This window comes from Rhipicephalus microplus, chromosome X, assembly GCF_043290135.1.
Source record: "Rhipicephalus microplus isolate Deutch F79 chromosome X, USDA_Rmic, whole genome shotgun sequence".
In the NCBI taxonomy this organism is placed as follows: Eukaryota; Metazoa; Arthropoda; class Arachnida; order Ixodida; family Ixodidae; genus Rhipicephalus; species Rhipicephalus microplus.
The window spans coordinates 25,941,110-25,954,394 of NC_134710.1; the positions used below are offsets into that span (position 1 = coordinate 25,941,110).

Below are 13,285 nucleotides of genomic sequence, written 5' to 3' on the forward strand. Positions count from 1 at the left end.
CTTTTGGAAAACTTCTCCAGTGTGTGTGTGTGTATATATATATATATATATATATATATATATATATATATATATATATATATATATATATATATATATATATATATATATATATATATATATATATAATTTTGCATTCTTTTCTAACACTCTTTGTTACGCCAGAGTTGGGGGGGGGGGGGGCTCTTGTGGCAACCTGCTCTTCTGGTTGCCTGCTTCTCGCCGTGTGGGTGGGCATTGACACCATCTCTATGCTTTTTTTCTTTTTCATTTTTTCTTTCAAGTGAAAATGGGCATGTTGGAGGTGTGTACCCTTATGCAGAGCTTGGTGTGCTTGCGAGTTTACGTAATCTTTATGCAACTTGTTTTGAATGGTGTGCATGCTTCAGCAGCAGGCATAACAGCAAGGCAACTAATTCTGCACCTCAAGCTTTGGGACTTGGCACTGCACAGAAGCTTTGTAAGGTTTGTGGACAGTTATAAAATGTAAAACTTGGGAGTTGCAAAGACCTCGATGTTGAAAAGTGTGGCAGTAGCATTCCGCAAACACTCATAGGCTTGCTGGGTTCTGCAGTCAATAGCAGTCTTTTCCCAGAAGTGTGCAACTTGAATCAAAGCTTATAGAGCGTTTCGCCTAATTCAGCCTATTTAACTGCAACTTCTATTATGCACAGTGACTTCAGAAAGAAGCACATCGTATCTGAGCACTGAACTTCACTTATATTGACTCTTGGCCAATAGCAGCGATTTAAACTAAGCAGTACCAGCTGTGATGGCACAATGGCCATAACATTCTGTGGCTGCTTGCAAGGGTTTGTTTGATTACTGGCTTTGGCAGTCTGGAATTGAACTTGTGACCAGTCTAGCTTTGTTTTCTCTGTGAAAATGCGTGTATGCATGTGTGTGCATGTATGCGTGTGGGAAGTGGGGGGGTGAGTTCACACAAGACAACTATTAACTCCTGAGATGCCAGGCAGCAGGCCTACTAGGTAGGCCTGCTGCCTGGCATCTGCTAGTTTCATGTCAACAAGAAATGCTATTATTGCATATTGAAACATCTTTGAGGCTTGCAAAGTGCTTTGTAGCACTGGGCAATGTTAGCTTGTAGTTATGATAGAACTGGGCAGAAGTATTCAGCCTTACTTGGATATAGGTGCGACATATTAGCTTGGCAATAAAAAGGGAATAGCCTAAAAGTTTTGCCTATTGTAGTCTTTATTGTTAAAGACTTATAACAAAGGAGGTGCAAGGTGGGGTGAACACATTTGCCTTGTGCATCATGGTTCCTTTTGTTTCTGATCATTCACCTTTCAACTATTTTGGGCAAGTGTGGCTTGTTCGCTTGAGACAATATCTGCACATGACCATTTTGAAAGAGACTGATGGCAGCATTCACTCGGCAATTTCTTTTATTTTAACAGTCATTTTGCGATTTGCATTCAGAAGATTTTGTCTAGTGACGACTATGCGTGTCTTGCTCGTTGTCCTGGAAGATACTCCTGTCATTATCGTAGAGCTAGCTTTTCAGGTGCTGATTATTGAGATACTGAAGTTTACATTGATGACTTGACGTGTTATATTTGCCAGTTACTTGACGATAACATTATTTGCAAATCATGAAAGATACAAATAGGTCGTGAAACAATAAGCTTTCGTATCCATGGGAGTTAACTTCGTTGACTTGACATGCACATAATTTTTTTTCTATCAAAACATGCCTTTTTAAGCAGAATATTCAATATCACATTGGAAATAAAAAAAGTGTTTTAGACATAACTCTATAAAGTGGTTTTTATAATACCCATGTCCATTTTCATTTTGCATTGCTATAAAAATTCTTCCTTTTTACTTGTTAGCAAGCTGGCAAGTGCAAGTAAAAAATGCGAAGCTTCACTGTCTCACTAATGCCATGCAGTGAAAGAAAGGCGTGGAATAAGCAAGCCGATAAAGAACTGGCGCATCTCTTGAGATGCACTTGAAGTCTGAAAAGCTCTTGGTCTGACTCCTTCCTGCTTTATGTAAGTATCCAGCAGCTGCCACAGGGTGTGGTGGAGCTGTTCAGCTCTAAATTGTTTGGCATTCAGGTTGGATGTGTGAATGAGTTCATTTGTAGTAAGGACAAGGGTGGCGTGGGGCGTGGGTGGCGTGGGGCAGCATTATGTATGTTGTGGTTTGGGTATTCACTGCATACTTGACACACTTAGTGTGTGAATGTTCTTGTTTGGTACAGCATCATTTACTGTGTGTGTGGCAGGAGTGGTAAAATAAGTCTTTGCATTTATTGAGTAGATAAGTGAGTTTTTCATTGCATAACATTTGAGGTGCAACAGATCTAGGGATGTGCCGAAATTGGTTCACCGTTTTTTTCACATCTTACTAGTTTGGGGTCATTTTATGTTTGTAGTGTTAATTTGTATTTAATCTTGCCTCACACATCTTCAAATTGCAAGAATTTCTTCAGCAAATGGTCCAATGGCACACGAATGATCCATAATCTGGTTCTGGTTGGGAGTGTGAATCAGAATGTGTCATAGAGGCACATTGTGCTCCCTAAAATTTGGTGCAGATAGTGTGTGCACCTTGTGTGTAATTTATTGTTTTGTAGAGTAGGCAAATGACTCCTCTAATGGCCTCTCTCAATCAAACAATCAATCAGTCACACAATCTTTATTAGTGGTGTCTAAAATGTAGTACATTGCATGTAAATAAATATGCAGGATGAGGTCCTGAGGTTACAAACTACAGGTGGGACCTCCTTTGTTAATACCATGGAAAAACTAAAATATGAAACAGGATTAACACGAATGAAGTAGGATTAATGCGAGCGTCTTTTATGTGTTACAAGCAACTAAGACATTGCTGAATCTTTATGTTAGCACATTAAAGATTATATACATACTAAGCAACTTTAGAAAATAATGAAATACATCTGTTACATATTGAATAATCACTTTTTAAAATTTTTTCTTACAAGCATGAATTTGCATATCACTTATATCAATTGATATTGAGTTTCATGATGAAATTGATAAGAAAACAAAGCTCATTTTTCCTTAAATAATACAAACTACAGGTAACAAAAGGTTATTGGATACAGCGAGTATAGTTATGTTGGGATTACACAACGAAACAGCAGAAAATATGTTGGTAGTGAGGGTGTGGTAAAGAGTATAAGTACAGTTCGAGACTGGTAGTATGCCAAGCTGGACAAAAAAAAAGGATGTGATGGCATCTGAGGTGAAGGGAAGTTGTGAGGTACATTGCATGCTTTTGCAGTACTTTTTAAATGGCCAAATGTACACTGAAAATTAATTACCCCGTGATGTAATGTAATGATTGAGATGGCTGTGTATGAATGCACATACAGAGCCTTCAGAGTACTGATGCTAAAACACATTCCTGACTTGACCAATGCCCTTATACCATATGAAGTCTTTTTATTAACAAAAAATAATATGTTGGTGAAATTTAAAATGTGTGTCACCTGCAACTTCTAAAAATGATGATCTCTCAAAGGAATGACCATTGAGTTGACAAACAGGTGGGGAATGAATGATCATTTTTTGTTCAGTGAATGAAAAAGCATAAAACAAGTTTGGGAAGGAGTAATGAATCATCTATTATTTATGCACCATTCCATGAGTGAATTTAGGTTGGCCTAAATTCTAGACACAAGAGTAATAAAATCCTAGTAATAAAAAAAAGGTTGTGTCATCAGCCAGCTGTGCGTAAGGAGCCTGCTGTGTCCGAGGAGACAATAACGACTTGCAACAGCAGTGTTTGATTTGGTGTCTTGGTCCGACGCTGCTGTAGCAGTTTCCTCTGCACTGTGAGAAGTGTTGGCACAGTATGTGTGGTCAGTGTGACTTGATGTATCTCTTACGCATTGGGAGAGATGAAAAATTCTTGAACTGGGGTGGGGGGGGGGGGGTCACTACAGCCAAAATGGGCTCGTCTTTGTCGAGGTAGCAATGAAGACAAATCCACTTGATGATACGTTGGCTCCAGCAATACCCCATGTTCAAGGATTTTTCATCTCTTCAAGTTTACATCTTCCCCACTTTATCTTTGTTTAGATTCCCACACACTGGGGTAGTGTCTCATAGTGATGGAACATGCTAGATACATTGCTGATGTGAAGTCACGCAGAGCAGCCTTTACAGGATAATGCAATTCTGAGTCAAAGTTAGTGAATGGTGTTAGAAGTTCTTTGCTCGAATTGATCAGTCATATTTGGTATTGCAGCCACTTGTTCCGAGTTCTTAGCATTGGTAGAAATACAAAGCTTTCATCTTCAAAGGAGCACTGACACAATTTTACTCTTTTTTTTTTTTGCAAGAAGTAGCTGAGGACCCACTTATGACTGGTGACCTCGTTTGCTATGTGACTGTTAATTATTTGGAGATAGTTTTATGACACCCAATTGCAGTTTCAATTTCAAAGAGCACCTTTGTACTCCTGTGCAAGTCTATAAAGGAGGTGCTTTGTGTAAAGGTCTGCAGGAGAGAGCACGGCTAAGAATCATGGCAGCCAGCATGAACTCGAGATGCAGGTGGCTGTTGGTTGTTTACGATAAAACCAAGTTGTGTCGATATTGTGAGGTGAGGTGATCTTGCTTCCAGTTGCGTGGCATGCACTTAAAGATTGATTTAATGTATGTTCCAGGCTATGTTATCCGTTGGTATTTTGTAGATGATGTGTACGTGTGTCCACACAAATCTATCCCACAAGTTATCTTTGCCTCGACATTTTCTTTCGGTACTCCTTTAAGAACAATAGGCCATGATTTTTTTCGCTTTTCTTGTTGTGACCTGTTGAAATGCGGGCAACAGTATAGTTTTAATGAACCTTTTCAGTGTTAAAAAAACTCCCCTGGTGCCAGGTGCTAAAAACTTCACGAGACAGGTGCATTTAGGTTGTGGTGAGCGTTCAACTAGGCTAATATGACTTTCGCAGTTGCTGCTTGTCAGTATGAGCTTCTGTGACAGATTTATTTGAAGCATATGCCAGCATGCATTTTTCTAGCCCTGTTTAAAATGATTGATGAAAGAACTTCTGTACCCAATCCACTGAAGCCATCAAATAAGTTCATTTCGCTTCCTCAGAATACTAACATTGCAATCATAGTATTCTTTAAAGGAAGGGTACCTTTCATAGTTCTGAATTCACTGTTCTCCGAGATGGATACATATAGCAGTACGACTACTACTTCCTTTTTTTTTTTTTTCATTTTTTTCAAATGAGCATCTTACAAGAAAATTGTCCTATGTTTGAGCATTGACATCACTTTGCTGGATGTGACAATTTTCATGCATTCTATTTGAGAACCTACCTTTATTGCAGACACCACTTACCTCAGAAACAAGGTTGATGTGTCTATCATATGTAGCATAAAGGAAACATTGGGGTGCATTAAACTAATGGTGTTAAGACTAAGGAAACAGTGGAGCTGGTGGTGTTTCCCACCTCTTTCCTCACCCTCACTAGTAGTCCACCCGTGACATTTTATTTTATTTATTTATTTGCCAAAACTGCAGGACCTATTCGGGCCAAAGTAGGAGTGGGTACATAGATGTCAATAGCAATATCAGAACTGTAAGAGAAAAAGAAATACTATACAGATGACAAAATATACAAAAATTGCCATCATCTATGAGGAACATAATAAATATATAGAAGCATTTTTAAACATCACAAAAAAGAATATTGACTAGATGAGCAATTAATTGTGTTCATTCACCGTTACCCCATTTTCTGGTAACTTGTTCCACAATGATAGAGCATGAGGAAAAGATTAGTATTGATGTATGTTGATGTGACTGATTGGTTGGCTAACTGTCCTGTTATGATAGCTATGCTAACAGTGCATGAGAAGGTCGATTATGTAATGTTCGAGTGGTATCTTGAAGCAACCATGGTATAGTTGCTAAAGGAATTTTAATTTGGAGACTATTCTAAAAGGGCAGATACGTTCTCAAAACAAGTACAGCTGGAATAAATGAACCTCAGAGCCAAGTTTTGCACCCTATCTATTTGGTTCATTATTATTTTAATACAGAGTCCAGATAAAGTATGCACATTCAAACTTTAGCCTAATAAGGGTTTTATAAGCAGTTAGTTTTATAGTAGGTTATGTATGATGTAGTTTCAATTTTACAAATGCTAACTTATTCAGCTCGTTGCTAAAAGTGTCGTCTATATGGGGTTCCCGATTTCAGTTACTTGTGAGCGTTATACCCAATTACTTTATAACACGAACAATAGTTATTGTATACGTTAATACTAATGGCTTTTATTTGTTCATAACTGTACTACAGACCGTCTTTGATGTGTTGAGCTTCAATCCTCTTTTATCACACCAGGCGCAGATGGAGTACAATGCATTGTTGAGTGTGGCTTGGTAAGAATGCTGATCAATGTCGGCATAAACAACACAATTGTCCGCAAAAAGTCGGATTTTCAGCAGTTACTGAACTGGGAAGTCAATATCATTTGTATACACCAAAAACAATATTGGTGCAAGTACCGAATCTTGCGGCCCTCCTGAGTGCACATCTAATGTGTCGGAAACACCGCCATGAAAATGGCAAGTTTGGCTTGTTGGCACAACAGATGGAAGGACTTGCTCTGTAGTGCACCAGAATAACGTACCAACGAGCCAAACTCGCCACTTTAATCAAGTTAATTTTTAGTTCAGTGCTTGTCAATATCATTTGTGTTCCTTCTATCTGTTGTGTATTTTCTTGCACTGTATTGCACCGTCATCAACTGTCACATATTGTTTTCTTGACAAATAGCACATACCAATGTTGTGTTCAATAGCAATAGTATACTAGCTATCATGACGTGGTGTGAGATTAAATGCTTTCGAGAAATTTAAAAACACTGCATCAATCTCGCCCTTAACATTTAGTGAATTTAGGAAATTGTAGGGTATCTCGGCCAACTGGGTTAGAATGGATAGAGCAGACCTATATGTCTGTTGACTGTTGTGAAGCAGTCGGTTATCTCCCAGATGTATTATAATCACCTTGAATATTATGTGTTTTAGAAGCTTTCAAGCCGTGGGTGTTAAGGAAATCGGCCTGTAATTTAATTTTAATGATAAACCAGATTTATGAACTGGGACTATCCTCGCAGAGCGCCAGTCATTTGGTATTATGCAAGCTTCTAAAGCGGTTATATGCATTGTATACAAATATTCTGGCACCCAGATTGCATATCTCTTAAAGGGGCACTAACACAAAATTTTGCGGCCCAGATAGCTTGTTGAGTCATTCCCAAGAACCTTCGTATATAATCTGGAAATTATCAACAGTGTATACAGCTGGGAAAGTATATTAAAAGAATTTTGAAGTTTGCGTGAGCCCTCGACTTCATCGCGCTATTGACACCCTCGAAGGGGACCCTGAGGTGACCCTTTACTTCCCTCACATCACCGCACTGCAGTCGATAAAACAAGTTATGGTGACGTTATAGCCGCCATTTTTTTTTTTTTGCCGCCTTTGTTTTCGCAGTCTATACTTTTTGGCGCCTGGTTGCCAGTGCGTGGCCGTGGCACATGCTTAGACAGATTTGTGTTTGGCGACACTGCAGTACCATTTCCTATTCGAAAGTAATTCATGATGCGGGCTGTGCGGAAGTGTGTCACAGTTCTGTGTGGTGACGTGGTCAAGATCTGCACACGCTAGTTGGGGACAATTGCACCCGGTTTTCGGAGCTCTCTCAAATCAAAACTGAAACTGATCGATAATGAGGGGCCTGTAGTTAATTATCTGTCGTGTGCTACAGCAAACGATGTGTCGTGTCATGACTAACAGGCCCCCAGCAACACATTGCAGCATAAAAACGCGAGGCCAAAGTTTTTGTCTCAGTACCCCTCCAAGAAAAACGTTTGAAATGCTGATGTACTACTAAAGACATGGCTATACGAGGCTTCACCCTATTCCCTGCTCTCTCTACTTGTCGCCCTCATTTCCCTTTTCCATCTCCTTGTGATACGTCGCTATGGTATGCCTTCTTTCTCTCGATTTCTTTTAGTTTGATTCCATCTCTCTTTCTCTGTCTTGCTTTCAGTTTTTTCTGTAAATTTCTTCAAACGTTTTTTTTTGTATTTCTCTCTCTGTTGTTTCCTGTCTTCTCTTTTTCTCTCTCTCTCTTTCTCTCTCTCTTTCTTTCTTTCTTTATGTATTTGTTCTCTCGTCTATCCGAGTTATTGCATCACATTCCACTCTATGACGCTCATGTTCTTGACGAAGAGAACGTTCACAGTTTATGATGATGACAGTTTTCGTTGACGACTAATGCAGGTCTTTTTTTTTTTTAGCATGAAGAGATTCACTGTAAAAATGCATGGTGGTTTGTGGGTAACGCGGTAATGTGGGTTTGTGGAAATGTAGAAACTTTCTTCTCTGTGCTCCTATCCCTCAAAGTAATAACCTTGTTATGTCCCTGGAGGCCTGTAATAAGTATTAAGAAAAGTTTATGTTGAAACTTGCTTACAGTACAGTATTCTACACAAGGGAAGAACAGAAAAAAAAGTGCTTCAGCGCCACTGAACATTAAAAGCTTGAGGACATAGGTTCTCAAGTTTTTGGATCAGGTGCAGAATGCCTAAGTCGCCTTCAGCACAGCAAACAATACGTGCGGAATGCTTAAGTCACTTTCAGGACACTAAACAAGTGCCATGCGTAAAAGCGAACTAAGATAAGCAAGGGGCAACTAGCTGTCACGGGACACAGCAGATTTTCGCCCCTCAATTATGCACATGTGCACGTGCTGTAAAATTACAAGTAAAAGCTAATTACGAGTAAAGCTGCAAACATTACTTGCAATCATTCATTTATGACGTCGCTGGAGCGCTGAGATACAGTAAATTATCATGTTTGTCAGTTTTCATCTGACACATCGTGCTCACCCCTCCTTACAAATTGCCCAAATTTTGAGGTCACCAGATTGGTAGTGAGTGTCGTGGCTTTCCTATCCCTGTTGTCCATGTTAAAAAGTGCACTACTTGACCTTGCAGTAAAAATCACCAGATTGGCAGTGGCAAGTATTCATTTGCCACCAAACTGAAGTATAGAGAGCTACAACCAGAGATTTTTCATTGACTGATTGATGCTAAAAGGACAAAATTCTCAAAAGTATATACCGTAGAGCTGGTATCATAGTACTCTGTATCCCCTTTGTCTTCGTCCGTAGCGCTGCATCAATCATGACATAGTATCGCCATGCAGATGGTGCAGCAACTTGGAGAGGCAGTACCACAAAAAGTCTGGTTTTTGTTCTCTTTCATCTAGAAAGGATACCATATTCTTCACCGGTGGTGATACGAGGCGATTGCCACGGTGAACTATTCTATTCAGACGATGTATTGCCTGCTCCATTTCGTTCTAGCAGCACGAAATAAATGAGAACGAGTAGGGGTGGAGTCACAGGTAGTCCTTATTTTCAGCTGCTTTTTATTATCCTCGTAATATTGTATGCCACCTGAATCCCCGGCAAAATTGTGAGCCTATGCTCAACACATGCATTTTTCGCATTCCGGGAGCTCCAAATTAGCCGCTGGTACTGTAAGCATTCTGACTCCTGAATTCTTTGTTGCATGTTCGAGAGATGAGAAATTCGTGAACATGTGGTTGTTGCTGGAGCTGACGTTTAGACAATCAGACTTCTCCTGTTTTGTTTGCAAAGATGCATGCGTTGTCACAGTGTGAAGAGTGGTCCCCGCAATAGTAACTGCATTTCTACCGATCTCTCAATTTCAAGTTGTTGAGACTGGCTGCACAAGCTTGGAAGATGTACCTGGAAAATGTCTGTGATAGTTTGTGTTTCCCTATATTCTGTTCATTTGTGGGGGATGATGTATTTGTTGTATAATGCGCTTTGCCAACTCTCTAGTGCCTGCATTTTCTTTTGAATAGCAACCAAGAATCTTCATGGCATATCTTTGTTATGAAGGGGTCCTCCAGATGCCCATTTTTCATGGAGGTACATTTACTATGTTTACTCTGCTCTGTGGAGCTGACTCACCCTCTGGTGCTGCCTATTGTATACCAGAGTGTTATGTCACCCACACAGACTGCATGGCAAAGGTCAGGAACCTGGTTAATTTTTTTGAGGAATACTTATTTAGTGTGTTAATAGAACACTGACATATCTTCAGAGTTGATGAAACATGTTTGCCAAAACATAACACTTACTTGGAAAGTAAAAACAGCGCAAAAATATAGACAAGAACTCAGGAAGAGACGAGAGGGTGCTGATAGTTACTGAAACTCGCTGCACAAGCTTGGACTGTTCAAGTTGTCAGAGCCCTGTCGTCTCTTCCTTGGTCCTTGTCTATATTTTGGCACTGTTTTTACTTCCTAAGCATAAACCACCAACTAGGCCAAATATGAAATTTTAATTTGTCACTAAATTTACAGCTAACATCATTATGATAATTATAAGCATAGGTTGGCGAACTCACTCGTGAGTCCTCACTCGAACCCACAGACTCGGATCGAGCCGTGAGTCTGAGTCTGAGTGAGTCCGGGTGAGTAATATTTTCATGAGTCTGAGTGAGTCTGGTTGGGTGAGTATGAGTGCGAGTTCATTTTTGTGAGTATGAGTTCAAGAAAATTTTGGTGAGTCTGAGTCGGAGTGAGTCCAAAGCGCAAAATGTGTTTCTTGAGTCTGAGTAGGTTTCACTTTATTTTGCCAACCTAAGGTTCTATCTAGTCATCTTCAGCATTACTGTCAGCTTTATCTGGATTCACATTTGTACTCGCATCTACTCACAGGTATTTAGATCAATGTCATTTATACACCATTTAAATATTTATTAATTATAGGTGTGAATTACCCCAGCAAGTCTTCCAGAGAATTTCTTGACTATTTTATCTTATGCTGCTATCTCTTCCAAGGAAAATCTTACTGGTTCGGAAGCAGTCGGAACTCGTTTTTGAAGATACTATGTCAAACAGCACCAAGAAGAACACCCATTATATGAGATATTGGTGTTAAAGAGCATTTACACCACGGCCGCAAAAAGTAATTCTAGGTTTACGGGCTCGTAAGTCGACACACTCGGACTCACTCAGACTCAAATCGAGCCGTAAGTCTGAGTCTGGGTGAGTGATGTTTTGGTGAGTTTCAGTCCGAGTGAGTCCAGCTGAAGAAAATTTTCGTGAGTGTAAGTTCGAGTGAATCCAACTCTGGAAAATTTTAGTGAGTCTGAGCTCTAGTAAGTCCTAAAGCCCTAAATATGTGTCACGAGTGAGCCTGAGTGAGCTCTACAGGTTTCGCCGACCTATGATCATGACAGAGCAATGTTTTGCTGATGTCATGTTTACACATCATAAAATTTCACATCCAATCAGCTGTTAAAAAAACAAAGAACTTATGCAATTATAATGAAAAACCACTTTTTACATGCTGATTTTGTAGAAGATTAATCATTGTGATATATGGAATATTGCTAGCCAGACAGTTTGAGCACCTTTGAGATGTCCGGGCGGTTTGATATCTATGCAAATCATAATCTGACAAATTTCAGCATTCACATGCATACAATGACTCCCAGTGCCAGATTTTTCCCTAGGTAGTGTAAAATGCTCTATGGTTTCAACACCTCAGCTATAACTGTGCAATTCTAAACACAATTGTAAGTCATGGGGTATTTTTCTAGATGATTCATAGTATTGCATGAACTGATAATGCACATATTTTCAATTAATAATTGTAGTTTTATATTTATTGATGTGTTCATCTGATGCAGTAATGGCATAATGCTCAGTTGTTATGTCGCTATTAGTGTTGTCCTGTAAGTTTCCTCAAAAGTCTTGCAGGGTCCCTTTTGTGCAAAAAAATTGCAAGTGTGAAGCTGTAATCATAATGTTACGAGTACTTGGATGTTACTAATGACAGCATTGCACCCTCGGTGTTCCCTCTGTGTACATGCAGTGCTTGCATGGCTAGCTAGCTGTCACGTCCCAGCATATATTCCCCTCAGGATGGAAAAATTAATGCATTCAAGCATATAAACAGCCTGAGTTTTTGTTGGATGGCAGTGTGAAGTGCGATTGGTCTACATGATGTTACATTAAAGGTATCATTGCATAGTACGAGGACCATATCGTGAATGCCAATGCACTTCTGGTGGCTCATTAGAGTAAGAGAGCGATTGTGTTTAGTTGGATGCGATTTTGGTCTTTGTAAAATAATATTTCCAACAGTTTTCTAATGCGCTGGGTTTTCTAGCTTCAGTATTATCATGCTTATACATGTCCAAGGCTGTGTATTTTCACTTACCGTATGTCCCATACTCTTGACATTTAATTAATATAGCTCTTGTTGTCTTTCTGGTAGGCTTGGTACTTTGACCTAATTATGTTAGGTTCAGTGGCAGTGTTTTCTGAAAAGAAGCAAAGCTTATTTCTGTCATATTTCTGAGAAATGCTCAACCATTATTGCAGGCAGTTGAATGCAAGGATGAAGTGATGGACCACAGCATAGGTACGCTCATTATGGTGGCCAACACATTCTGTAGCTTTGGTAATGCATCAAGCTGGTGCCGCCCCTTGCTAGGTGCCAGTAAGATCTTGGCAACTCTCTCTTGACTTTGCTTTACTGCACAGAGGAAAACAGAAACGATGAAAAATACAGAAAAGCACAGACTATCAACTTATCTCGGTCAGGTTAGTTTTGTCCCTGTTTTCTTCTGTGCAGAATACCAAGATCATGAATCGCCAATTTTCTCAATCCCTCCGATTGCCAACACTCTCTCTTGCTTGGTGTACACCCATCGCTTTGGTATTCATGCTGCAAAATATGTTTAAAAAGTTGTTTTCACCTGTAGTATAGTGACATATTAGAAGCAAATTAATATGTGCAGTCTTTAGGTAAAATATTCACCAAGCTAATTTTCAGTCAAGTCACCACTGCACGTGATTTCAGTCAACCTGGAAAACTGGCTGCTTTCAGGATGAGGTATTCTGGTGCCCAACGATCGATCACATGTGTGGCATCAATTAGGTAAATGAAAAATCTGTGGAGTATAACAAGCCTCTTTCTACAACTTTCATAGATTCTGAAAATGGATTCGGTTCGTTTATACGAACAGTCTGAGGAGCCTTGCGGGAGGTGCTTGACACACCTGTCCCAGGCTACAAACTTTAATTAGCAGTTCTTAATAAAGGCTGTATTTTTTTTATAGTGTAATGTCAAATGAACCTTGGACAAATCAAGTTGCATATCTTGATCAAAATGGCTATTTTATTTTGTGTGCCTCACTCTTAGTACT

General features: G+C 39.5%; 1 long non-coding RNA gene across 2 annotated transcripts in view; it reads left to right on the forward strand.

Moving 5' to 3' along the window:
* The first annotated feature begins 187 nt into the window (after positions 1–187).
* The window catches only part of LOC119175741 (uncharacterized), a 33,504-nt gene continuing 20,406 nt past the window's right edge, over positions 188–13,285 (forward strand). Inside the window, exons 1-2 of one of the 2 annotated variants that reach the window (XR_005110342.2) lie at positions 188–2,018; positions 12,459–12,498. This is a non-coding gene — a long non-coding RNA (uncharacterized LOC119175741). The remainder of the gene's footprint in view (positions 2,019–12,458; positions 12,499–13,285) is intronic. The other variant, XR_005110343.2, reaches the window with a different exon arrangement.